The following is a 13,425-nucleotide window of genomic DNA, read 5'->3' as shown; positions in this document are numbered from 1 at the left end:
CACTTATTTGGTGACATGGTGGTATGTGATTATGCTGATAACCGATAAGGTTCTGTGGAAGCTACATTGCTGTAGGTTGCCACGATACTGTAAAACGAGAAATTTTTGCGAGCATGAAATTTTTGCAAAGCTTCAAATGTAAGATTCACAAAAATAAAATGCACACAAACATTCTTGTCTAAACTATGCATTGGAAATGCCAGAAGCAATTTGCAAAAGTTGCATGCTGCGAAAAAGCAGTCGACTCCAATTTGTGAAAATTTCATGCCGCAAATATTTCTGGTTTTACAACAGTTTTCATAATCCCCATTTGTCACATGAAATGATGTGATTTTCTCCATGATAGATGGTAGGTTAGTTTAGATCTAAAATGTAGACCTGTACAACGTCGACAGACAAATGCAGAGATACAGTAGATGCACATTGTATAATAACTTTTTAGATGGATGTATGAAAGTAAAGAGAGATATATGAGAAAGGGAAGGGAGAAGGTTAGGGGGAAGGGGGGAGAGCTGAAGAAAAGCTGATCTTGTGCGATGGAAATCTCTTTAGAAGTAGCCATACTTTTATGTGGCATGTTTTTCTCATTTCCGCTTCCTCTCCATTAAACACGTAGGGCTGTGACTGGCTGTCCCCGCTCATAACAACAGTTGTGCTATCCAATCAACGCACATCCCATACAAATGTGCTACGCATCCGATGCCTTTTACATACCATTTCAGAGCACTATATATCAAAGGAGGATCATAAAGTGGATGTAATTTTGATAATTTTGTTTCCACATAATCAATGTGTTTCAATACTTTGTACGAATATCAAGTTGATGGTGATCCTTTGATCCTGGACGTAACAAATTAGAGCTGCAAGCTTTGATTGCGGGTTGTGAGTTTACCAACATTTTAGTCTTTGGTCTAGGCAGGAAAACTTTTGTTTTTTGCCAATCTTTATTTATTTATTTATTTATTTATTTATTTATTCGTTTATCTATTTATTTATTTATTTATATTTATTTATTCATTATCATTATTATTATTATTATTATTATTATTATTATTATTATTATTATTTTAATTTTATTTTTTTTTTTTGGGGGGGGGGTAGGGTTGTTTTTGTGACTTGGTAATATCTTATAGTTATACACAGTTGGCCAAGCATGGTATTGGAACTGGATGAGTGTGAAACCTAGCTCTAGACATGTTTGCAAGCAAGTTATTTGTCCAGTCTGAAAGGGGTCACAGTGACTACATTTACCATTGTGATTCTTTTAAGTTTTGTCTTACGAACATTAGTCTATTCATACTGAGACCCCCACAAAGATGTCCATCCACCCAAATACTACAAACAAGAACAGCAAAATACAGTGAATTCCAACTCTACCAAATGTCATGCATACCAACACTGCCAGTGTCACACACACACAAAACAAAACAGCAACAAAAACCAGAATATATCGCCAGTACTGTCACGATAAGTAGGTCATGTACATATATAATCCATGAAAAATTAAAGAGATTAGCCCTTTTTTTTCAAATGGGAATGATTGTCTTGCTGTTTGCCTGCATGACTTCTTGCCAGCTGCAGTCATAAATCAGGCTAGATTTCAGGATTAAACAGGAACTTGTTAGCACAGTGTAGCCAGACATGACAGCTTGGGTCATACCTACCACATACACTATACCTGATGGAAATGGTGGTGTAGATGGTGGATTTGAAAAACCTACTTTAAAAAACAAAAAACAAAAAAACAACAACAAAAAGCAAAAAGCAAAAAGAAAGAAAGAACAAGAAATAGTGGACTTGCCAGTGCTTCATAATCTTACTTTGTATGTGTGTTGGGTGTGTGTGTGTGTGTGTGGGGTGGGGGGGGGGGGGAGAGGCAGCAGGTGTGAGAATATTGTAAGATATGAGCTGGTCAAATGTGAAATTAATTCGAATTACCTCAAGATTATTTTTCTTCGTTTATGTTGATGCTGTGGTCAGGAAAAGAAGGAGAAAGTATACCGTGTCATTTTATTAGTACTTTTCTGAAAACTGCAGATTCTCAGCTTTCATAATAGCATGAAATACAAGTGTCAGTATGAAAATTTAGCCCAAGTGAACACTATTTCTGGATCAGACCCTAATGTGGTGTCTTTTCCCCACATTTGTGTTACTGTGTGTTATGCGTGTATGTGCGTGGTCTGGAATCTTTATTGGTGTATTAGTATTTTGTTACATTTTGTATTTGTAATGTGTGCTGACCCAGAATATTTTGTCATTTTGTGTTTATCAACCAATCGTAGGAAAGTTTTGGACATTTCTCCAGCAGCTGTCCTGTAGCTTTAACTTTCCGTGGGCTGTGCGAAACAAGGCAGGCAGATTAACCAAACGTGTGCCCGTGATGCGTTACCATGGACGCAACCCAATTATTTTGAGATGCTTGGTGGGGTAATCCCGCCTGTCAGCATCTGGTACGACTTCAATATTGTCATGCCAGTGCAAGCGAGGAAGTTGGTTTCCCCCTTGATCCGAAAACAGCTCCACTCTTCCGAGGAGCGAAGGTTTGAAGAGGAGATCCCAAGGGAATTATCTTGCAGGGATTATAGAGAAAAGTTGCGCAGACGGAGTGCTTCCTCCCGTAAAACATCCGGATCCTCTTCCAGCGATATATAATACTTGTTTTCCTCTGCCTACTCTGTGAGTTACTTGTAGTACAGAATAGATCAATATTTTTTTTTCTCCCGCTGGATCTTTAAGAACAATTTTGATGAACCATTTCCCCCGTGAACTTGTGAAGCTCAGTATGTTCTTGTAAGACCTCTAAGCATGTCAGAGCAAACTCTGTGTACATGTACTTGTTTCATCCTTGCTTAAGGGGATCGTATAGTTTTGGTTGAGACCTAATTTCAGGTTTCTAACATTTTTTGGTGAGATAATGAGAAACCTCTTATGAAATGTGAAAGAGCATGTAATTCTATGAGGAATTCAATGTTTATTTGATGAAAATTGGTTTTGAAATGGCTGAGATATCCAAAAAAGATGATTCTAATAAAGTGTGGGACCCACACTTTATCACGATCGCTTTGTTTTACTTTGTTTTTGGATGTTTCAGTCATTCCAAACCCGATTTTCTTCAAATAAACTTTGAATTCCTCTTAAAATGGTAAGTTCTGTACTATATCATAAGTGTTTTCTTGCTATCTCACAAAAAGTTAAAGGACAAGTTCACCTTCATAAACATAAGGATTGAGAGAATGTAGCAATATTAGTAGAACACATCATTGAAAGTTTGAGGAAAATCGGACAATCCGTTCAAAAGTTATGCATTTTTGAAGTTTTTGTGCAGTCACCGCTGGATGAGAAGACTACTGCAATGTGTGAATAACTTAGATGTCACATGCGTACAACATATATACGAAAAATATAAAGAGAATTTCACAAAATTTCATCTGTTGAAAAAAGTACACATTCCCCCGACTCGTTATCGACAAATGTTATGGGTAGTATTATTCCCCCTGCCTTTAGAAAGAGGCAAGTCAAGTGCTCTTTTATTATGCGAAAAAAGTGAAAATATGTTGAATTTTCTTTACATTTTCTTTATACTGTTGTATGCATATGACTCACAAGCTGTAGTAGTCTCCTCATCCAGCGGTTCCAACACAAAAATTTTAAAAATTCATAACTTTTGCATCGATTGTCCAATTTTCCTCAAACTTTCACTGATGTGTTCTACTAATATTGTTGCATTCTCTCAATCCTTATGTTTATGAAGGTGAACTTGTCCTTTAAAGTCCAATTCTCATCTCCACCAATACTGTACCATCCCTTTAAAGGCATAATTTACCATTTGCAGATGAAACAAAAACCCAGCATTAGTGCTTCATAATAGTTCTAAAATGTGAGTTTGGGATAGAAACAAGCACTGTAAATATTTGAATCCATATAATTGATATTAAGAATTGTTAAATACGCAAAATGTGAACAATAGTTATAATAAAGATGCTTTCAGACTATAAAACCGTCTACAGTTATGGTTTAATGAGAAAAATACTGATATCTGTTATATTTTAGGCTTTACTGCAAAAAGTTTTAGGCCTATATTGTAGGATGTTTTGTGATGAAACAGACCTACACATACACTGTATACATCAAATGTGATTTTATATGTGGAACATTTTTAAAATCACTGTTCCCAAAGGTAAAGTGCACCTTTAACCCCTTGAGTGCTTTGAGTGCTGATTGACACAGAAAACCCCATAGCATTGTACACACTGTCTAAAAAGTCCCTGCCACAGAAAGAGTTAACCCTGTCCTATTTTAGGGGCAATTAACCTGTTGAAGACTAGTCCCGAGTATACTGGGCAGGTGTCTATGGGAAATGCGTGTTGTAGCAAAATCAGTCTGTCCTCAACGGGTTAAGATAGTCGCTCACAATCAAAATGATGGAATTTTCAAACAATGGTGTTACGAGGGGATTGTAAAGGAATTTGTTCTTGTTCAATCTGCATCCTGCCTGTGAAAAATGATTTCATTGCAGTCTATGTTGAAATTGGTGAAAATGGCACAATAGAAGACATTATTATAGAAATTTATCTTGTTTGTGGGGGTGGGGAGGGGGAGGGGGCGGGGTTGGGGGTGGGGGAGAGATTGGTGTGTAAATTGCAAGCATGCTGTGACACCAGTCACTGAAGTGGTCACAATGCTACCCAGACCAGTTTAGCCCTGTGACCAATAAAAAGTTGTCCTGGGGTTTTGTTGAATTGGCAGGGGCTGTGTTTATCAGCTTCCACATGTTTGAAACACATTTCATTAATACCTAATATCAAAATGTATTTGTAAATGCCTTTCGGATTGCATTTCTTGAGTTGTTGCGTTTATCAGCTCTGTCCTTCTGTTCTATGTGTTTATCAGCTAAGCAGAAATTGTAGAAATGCGGTTCTAGCTCAGATGTGTTTGCAATAGCACTTTTTCAGCATTTCATATACGCGTTTCTGGCTCAAATGTATTTGTGATTTCACTTTTTTCACCATTTCAGAAATGCATTTCTAAAGACTTAATCAAAACAGCTTTACATTTATTAATTGCCCCAAACTCCCTGAAAGTTTTTTTTTTTTTTTTTTTTTTCAAACCTGCGTGCATTGATCACAGGTATCAAATATTGGATGACATTTCTCATGTGAAAGATACCTCTAGAAACATACCAGAATATGACTGCAACACCTGTGTGATGTTTCATAATGTTGGTAAAGTCGATGTTGGTGATGATTTGGCCACATCTGTTCAGATGGAGGACCAGGTGGTCAGTTGAGAGGAATTTTCCGTGGAAAGTGAGACCGCGATGGGGCACATGTGGTCATCCAGTTCCTCGTACCGCTGGCACCGGGTACTATCGTCCTGCCACAGGTGTGACTGCTAGTGGCCTGGGCTTTGGTTCTGGCTCGACCCCTTCCTTCAAATTTATAGTCAAAATTTGATTCCAAATGTGAGGAGAGAAAGTCCACTTGAATTGGCTTGCTGTTTTGTTTTGTTTTGTTTTGTTGTTGTTTTTTGTGCCTCAGAATGAGCGTGTTTCTACTGAGAACACCTCACATCCCTGGCATTGCCACGAATTTTGTCCAACGCAGCACCTCGTATTTTACGACCACTCGAGCTGTTTCTACTGAGCGATAAAATACGAGGTGATGCAAAGGTGACGTGCAAATGCGGCGATTCCGGAAGTCAGGTATTTTTAAGTCACAGATTTTGGTCACGCGCGCACTGCCTGTTAATACGATCCGAACCCTGCCTGCTTTGCTACAACTGCGTCGGCTATTTTTTGATTAGCCATTCTCTTCGTCTTCCCATCCAATATACCCCGAACTAACATACTGGTATCCTGCCACTGACTGATGAGAAATCTTTGGAGATCGAGGGTCCAGTTGAGATTTCTCAAGGCTGCGACATACTAATGTGGTACTCTCGCGATTCGAGACAATATAAAATGAAATAACGCGGTGTAAAATCAAGTAAGTGATGAGGGCTTAGTAATGCAATAAGTTAGGCGAACAATAGACGATGAATGCCACAATTCACATGTAACGTAACGTATAGGGCCTATAACACACACACAAGCGAGTTGGTACAAACAAAGCATGATTCGAACACAGTCGCTGTGTGTACACACGTATTTTGTACACATGTGTCGAAGGAGTGTGTGCGATCAGGGAGGTGAGACACCTCCCTGGTGCGATGAACCGATTGAAAAGCGCGGGGAAAAATGCTAGACGTCCGATACACCACGAATTTCGCTACCCAGTGTGTTTCTACTGAGAATCGTCCTTCGCGTCACCACGCATCGACCACCTCAATAGATGGACGACGGAGCACCTCGCATCAGCTGGCATCGGCCACTACCCGATCTGTTTCTACTGAGGAAAAATTTGAGGTGTCGCCACGCATCGGCCGGTATCGGCCGGCATCGGCCGGTATCACCACACATCGGCTGGCATCACCTCGAATTATCGTCGCTCAGTAGAAACACGCTCATAGACAGTAATGTTTGCAGCTGGTGTATCTGGAACTGTATTTATCTTGTTACACTGTGTCATATGCTTATAAAGATATCATATGTTATATAGTTGTTTTTTTTTTCAATGGGAAAGACAGTGATAAAGTAATCAAACTTGTTCAAATCACGGTTATTTTCTTTATACACCATATTTTTGGGGAGCATGACATTTCGCAGATTAGTACTTGTGAGAGGATTTTGAAAGTGGTTGAATTCATGGCAAAGAACTGTACAGCAACTTGTCAATCTTTACCACTACAGCAACTTTATAAAGCACATGTTTTATCCCTTGTCAAGAGAAAAGTTACTGATTTTCCATCTTGAAGAAAATATACACTGTAGGCCTATTTCCCTTATAAATGGCAATATCTGCAAAATGTCAATTTTACAAACGTACATCAACTTTTAAAATTTGTCAAAAATTAAAACTGTACAAAACACCAAGCATTGGATCAGTGTGAACCAAAGTTTAGCAGTTTAAAGGAAATTTTGAATGAATACAAACTTCACTGATGTGTGCATGTAATAGGGGGCATATGGTTTCCAGAAGGACTTGTCAAGCTATAAAAAGGTGAGATGAATTATAATGTTGATTTGTTGGTTGTCCAAATGAGTTGTATGAATAACTCTTCCCTCTATTCAGATCACTTCTTTCAGAACAACAAAACTGTGTAGGGGATTTCCCAAATCTGTTCTTCTTCTGCAAGATATATATCCTTTTTCTCTTTTTCTTTCTTTATTTGTTTTTTTTTTCACTTCAGATGTGAGACCGTAAACTTGACTTTGAAGTGCCAGATGTGACACATACTCCATATTTTTTTTTCATACATGTGTGAAATAATGAGGAAATGAAATGAGTGCATTTTGCTTTCATTGGATTTGGCACCCTTCCATGGCAGACAGAGGTCGAACACGCCCGAGTGAACTTTTGCAACTCTGCAGCAGCATTCCCGCTGAGGATCAGTAATTGATTACATCCTCTCATACCAGAGGTCTGTAAGAAAGAAAAAGAAAATATAATATAAATATATCCTGATTGTATGTCTTGTTTGTTCGACAAAGTTCGGATGGGATGTCGTACGGCAGTCGCGAAGACGCTGATTGGAATTGACGTGCTGATGTGCGTTTCAGCGACACCTGCGACATCATTCCACGAGCAATCTAATGGGAAGGGGAATATTTCTTTTCCCCGATTAGACAGCTCGCTGACAGCAGTATCAGGGGGCGGATGTCATCATCTTGGTTGTCATGGCAACCCCAGCATGCACTTGTGTCATTGAAAAGGATTATTCATTAGGCATGGAATGTTGCCTTGTTTCCTTTTTTTTTTTTAACAGGGGTGGGGTGAGGTATAAGGGAGCGACCGGAGGTAGATATATGGGACTTGTTTCTCTGCGTGATCTTTAATAGAGAGTTCATTCATTACTTAGAGTTTCCTACTTCCTTTTTATAATTTTCCATTCTCTTCAATGTTTTCTTCTCTGCTTGTACATTTGTATTGCTTCGATTCTATTAAGTCAAATCTAATAGCTTTTGGTTGAAATGTTGTGTTTTTTCTCTCTCTCTGAAAATAATACAGCTGTAGCTGTTTGGTCGAACAAATATATAGCAGTGCCTCATGTTTGTACATGTGTGTTTCTGCTCCTTAATAAAAACATTTTTTTTTCCTCTCTCTAAATATCTTCCTTTCTCGATGATTTCACTCATTCTCTCTTTCTGTTGATATGTGCCCCTGTCTCTCTGTCTTGTGTTTAAAGGTGCATGGTCCCGGTGTTTTAGTCAATGCGTACGCGGGCGCACGGTGCAAGTTTCCTATAGAGACCTACGCTATCAACTCCTCTTTAGCGCTTACGCTTTGGCCCACTTCCCCGAGTCCGAAGAAGTCCGATCCACTGTAGTCAGTGGTCCGATCACAGTTCGGCTCATGATTCGGCTGAGGGAGATGACAGCTTTAGCAAAATTCTTTTGTGATGTCATAATAACAAGCGCACATGCACCCTGGCATTCCTACAGACTGCGCGATGCGCAGAGAAGACAACAAAGGCAACGTTACTTAGCAACACCTACGCACTTTACTCTTGATGACAGCTCAACTTCGGTAATCTTCGTATCAATGCTAACGGTGATCGGCAGTATCATCAACAGCGCCCTCTACACTACCGGGACTATGCCCCTTTAACTTTTTTTAAAATCTTCCTTTCTTTGTCATCCTCTCTGTTTCTCCCTTCATATTCATCTGCATATCTTGCCTTTTTGCCTCTCTCTCTCTCTTTTCCTTTTCTCTCCCCCTTCGATTTTCTCTTTCTTGCTATTGCCACCCTTATAGTAAGCAAATAATCAACGTTGGTGAAGGTGATGGGACAAACAATCACTTCCAAGGCGATCTGGATGTAGCTATCTTTCCAAAGCGCAGCTGAGGAAAGATAGCTTACACATTCAGATCGCCGAGGAAGTGATAGTTTGTCTCATTGCCTGAAACTAAAAGTTGATTATTTGCTTTATATTCCACATCTACGGTCCTAGGAATTCCCATTTTATTCCACATCTGAAACCATTTTAGCTGTGTTTAGGTATCCGTAGGGCTTAGGCTACGTGTGCGCGTAGATGACAAACCAATGAATTTCCTGTGCGCACCGCGCGGCACCGAAGTGAAAGTGCGTTGCACTGTGTACTATCAAGTGACCTAGGTCACATGATAGTCCACAGTGCAACGCACTTTTATTTCGCGCGTACTCATCTTACGTTAGGACTGTGTGGACTGTGTGGAGATCAGCGAAACAAAAGGGACTATCAACATAGAGCGTAACGAACTTTTCTTCTCAGGTGATGTGATGGGCAAAACTACGCTTCATCACGGGATCAGCTCTGGACCAATCCTATTGCAACATTCTTAGTATGTGGAATATAATCCCTCCTATTTCTAATCTCGCCTGCTTTCTTCCTCCAACATGTTTCTCCGGGTAGCAATGATTACACCCACATGGTTATTGAAGTCTGGCATTATTGCAGAATGTTTGTGCACCAGGCCTCTGATCATAACATGTGGGCTACAACATGCAGACCTTTTGGAATATATGGCGCCCCGGATTCAGACATTAACATCCTTCTTCTGTCCATGTGACAAATGTTTTGTTATCTATTTGTTTTTCGTTTGTCTGTTCTGTGTTTTCCTTTGTAAATCTTGGTGCAGAAAGGGACTAACTTCTAAGTACATGTACTTTCTCTTTATATTAGAACACAGTGGCAGAATTAGGCCCTGTGGTTCGGCAGTTGAATATCATATTGAAGCCCCCTTAGGCCTTACTTGCAATGCCCAGAGCTCTGTCTCTGTCTGTGTATAGTCTGAGGTCAGTTAACTGTAAAATCTGTTATTTTCACGTACAGATATTTTGCGAATGAGGAGGGCTACATTTCTGCGAGACATTGTTTATAAAATGTAATTTGACACCAATGCCATTGTTTGCTCCATCACTTTTGCTGTACATGATGATGTTTTTGTGTGTTGTTGACCTGGGGAGGGGGTGGGGAGATTGGGAATTTGGGGGTTCGGGGGAAATGAATGTGTATTTTCCTGATTCACTCCCAATATTATGACCATTCATCAAGCATTGAAATATTGTGAAATATTTTTGTCATGAGTCACTGGGTATAGCAGTCGGGCCACATGTGTTGTACATATTTGTCACACCTCAGCTGGGTGTGTTTGTGCAAATATATTTTGTTGAAACCATTGCAATGAGCTTACAGAGTGCTCAAACACTGAGATTTTTATTGAGGATTTGTCATCAATTTTCCCTTTTTATTCATCAATACCCCATGCACAAAGCATTCTACTTCCCTGAGTGACCCCTGCTTATACAATGATTGTCTCGGAAAGACGGTGCTCGTGTTCATTCACACACTGTTCGAAGTGGTGGGGCAGCCCAGGGTTGTTGAACAGTGCTCAGGTTCTTGACATTACACTAGCTTTTACTCACATGTGATTCTACATGTTGATGTTGCATTGGACTCCAAAGTATATCACGCTAGGCTGTATCACCAAGGAGGTACTAGGCAGTACCTTCTTGGTATCACTACACTATGTACATTTATACTTTAAATACTAGAAAGGTTAACTGCAAAACATATTTTCGCGGCATGAAATTTTCGCGAATTGGAGCGGACAGCCTTTTTCGCGAGTTGCCTCTAACATTCAATGCATAATAGTGTAGACAAGAACTCTTGCGTGCATTTTTGTTTTGCGAATCTTAGCTCTCGCTAAATTCGCAAAATTAAAATGCACGCGAAGATTCCTCATTTTGCAGTATGTAGGAAGATGGGGGGGGGGGGGGGCAGATATATTCCCTATTCTACTATGATTTAATTAATTTTCACAGTGTCAATTACTCTCTTGTGTCACACGCTCAATGCCTGCCTGTCACAGCAGGGGGAGTGAACCTCACAAATAATGTGGTGTATAAAAAAGAGGGGCAACAGTATAGCTGCCCCTTCCTCCTGGAATACGGAATACAGTAAATCATGGCATTAACCCATTGAGGACAGATTGATTTTGATAACCCGTTGAGGACAGACTTATTTTGCTATAGCAGGCATTTCCCATAGACCCCTGCCCGAGCATTATCGGAACTCGTCTTCAACAGATTTAAAAAAACACAAAACAAAACAGGTTTGAACTCCCCCAAGTCTGAGGTGCACTCGCAGAAGTGAAAATTTTGTGTGAATGTGGTGCACTCTAGCTCCCTCCATTGTGCTACCGCGGTAGGTCTACACAAGTTTACGCACAATGGAATGCCACGCTCTTGAAGTTTTGTTATTATCTATTCACCTGTTAAAAGACTTCTCAGTGAGGGAGAATGCTCAAATAATGATGAAGATCTTACCATTTTAGTATCTCTTTATTCAAGTGAGGATCAGAAAGTTACCTACCCACTGGGCAAGTGCTACTGGGGATAGGCTTTAGCCTGATAATTACTTCAAAGAAAGCTCTATTAAGTGCATTTATCTGTCGCTGAGCTTAGGTAACTTTACGGTGTGTAATTACTGGGACTTTGTGTAAAGCTGACTCGCGTTTCTTTCCTGTGAAGGGGAAAAAAGGTAGTCTGGAGTTTTATCATTTGAATCCCAGCGTTGTTAAGGAGGAGTACCATAAAGACCCCTGAAATGGGCTGTCAAAGACAACTGTGTTGCTTCAATGACCGTGGAGTCCCAGGTTTGAGGACCAATTTTATAACACCTTACATTTCTGAGACTGGGTTTAAGATGTTTAGGGAGTCAGAAACTGATTTCTTTGTTTCTCTTGGGTCAGTTATACTAGGATAGGAAGCATCATTATGACATCATAAAACAACTGTTCAGATACTCCCCCAATCGTAGGTGGATACATACAATGTAGCAGCCCTCTTAAGAGGTTTATTATGCATTCTTGTTGTCCATAGTGCGATTATTCAGCTCATGGCCCAAGCATCTTTGATAAGATTAAACTTTTGCATTCTATATATAAAGCCATTTCTGTCACAGTGTAAAAAAAAAAGACAGCGAGAATTTGGATCAGGACAACACTTGACTGATCATCCGACAGTTAATCATCAAAATAAAGGGATTTTCATCAAAATTTGACCTATAAGGTCATGTCAGCCTGGCGATGATATATTGTGACAAGTAGAAAGCATACGGTAGGGAAAAAATATATGAGTGAGAGAGAGAGGGAGAGAAAGAGAAGGCAGTCTGTCTAAACATTGTAATTATTCTAAATGGTAGGGCGTGTGCTTAGGAAATGATGAATTTACACACAGCCACCTGCAGTGACGTTCTGTCCTTTAAAGAGTTGTATGTTTGTTCTTTCCTAGCAATGTGAGCTTTTAGTTTCTCAGATTCTTAAATATGATATCTAGAAACGTCAGACTAGATTAAAGATTTACCTATAGGTATACCAGTAATGATGATGATAATAATAACAATATTAATAATAATAATAATAATAATAATAATAATAATAATAATAATAATAATATTGATAATAATAATAATGATAATACAAATCAATCAGCTGAAGTATTCTAGTGTTTTCTTCCTGAACAACCATTCTTTGAAAATAAATTGTTTATGAATACTGATTTCATTTCTTTCAATGGAAAGGTACATTGATGAACAAGAAAAAAAATAATAGTTCTTCATATCTGATATGGATGGTAAATCTATCTTTGTTTTGTTTGTGGTCATGTTTTGCTCTTCTGGCAATAGGAGCTTGGGACATACAAGGATGCTAAAGCATGAATGTAAGGTGTTGATTAAATGAAGTGGCTTGGCGGGTCATTTGACTTTGATGAAAGAGTGGTGAAAAGGTGTTAATTTGGAAATTGTGGGCTTGGGATTTGTGATTCACAAGGTAGAAATTGCTAAATCACTTTCCAACATTGACTCCCTGAACCTGGTAATATGACACCTGCAAAATCACTCTCAGAATGTTACCCCATTGACAGTCTCTGAATTACAGATTTTAGGAGATAAAGGTTAAAGGGATGGTTTAGTCATAGTTGGGATGGGGATTCAGGTTGACTTTTAACTTTTTGGGGAGAGATTAGAAACCACATAGATATAGATATTAAAGAGCATACAACTCTAAGAGAAATTAAAAGTTTATTTGACATGGCTGAGATGTCTAAAAAAATAAAATAAGAAAGTGAAACTAGAGTTGTCCTAATAACAGTTTTACTCCACCTTTAATTACAACCACTTTGTTTTTAGATGTCTCAGCCATTTAGAGACAGATTTTCATCAAATAACTTTGAAGTCCTCTTAGAATTATATGCTCTTTAGTACTTCATTGTTGTTTCTAATTATCTTGCCATGAGTTAATGCCAGAATCCCCATCTCAACTAAAACTATACCATTCCTTTCAA

This window comes from Diadema antillarum, unplaced genomic scaffold (assembly GCF_040938485.1).
Source record: "Diadema antillarum isolate AM-2024a unplaced genomic scaffold, OU_Dant_1.0 seq00000546_RagTag, whole genome shotgun sequence".
NCBI classification, from domain to species: Eukaryota; Metazoa; Echinodermata; class Echinoidea; order Diadematoida; family Diadematidae; genus Diadema; species Diadema antillarum.
Note: the sequence above shows the minus strand (reverse complement) of the source record.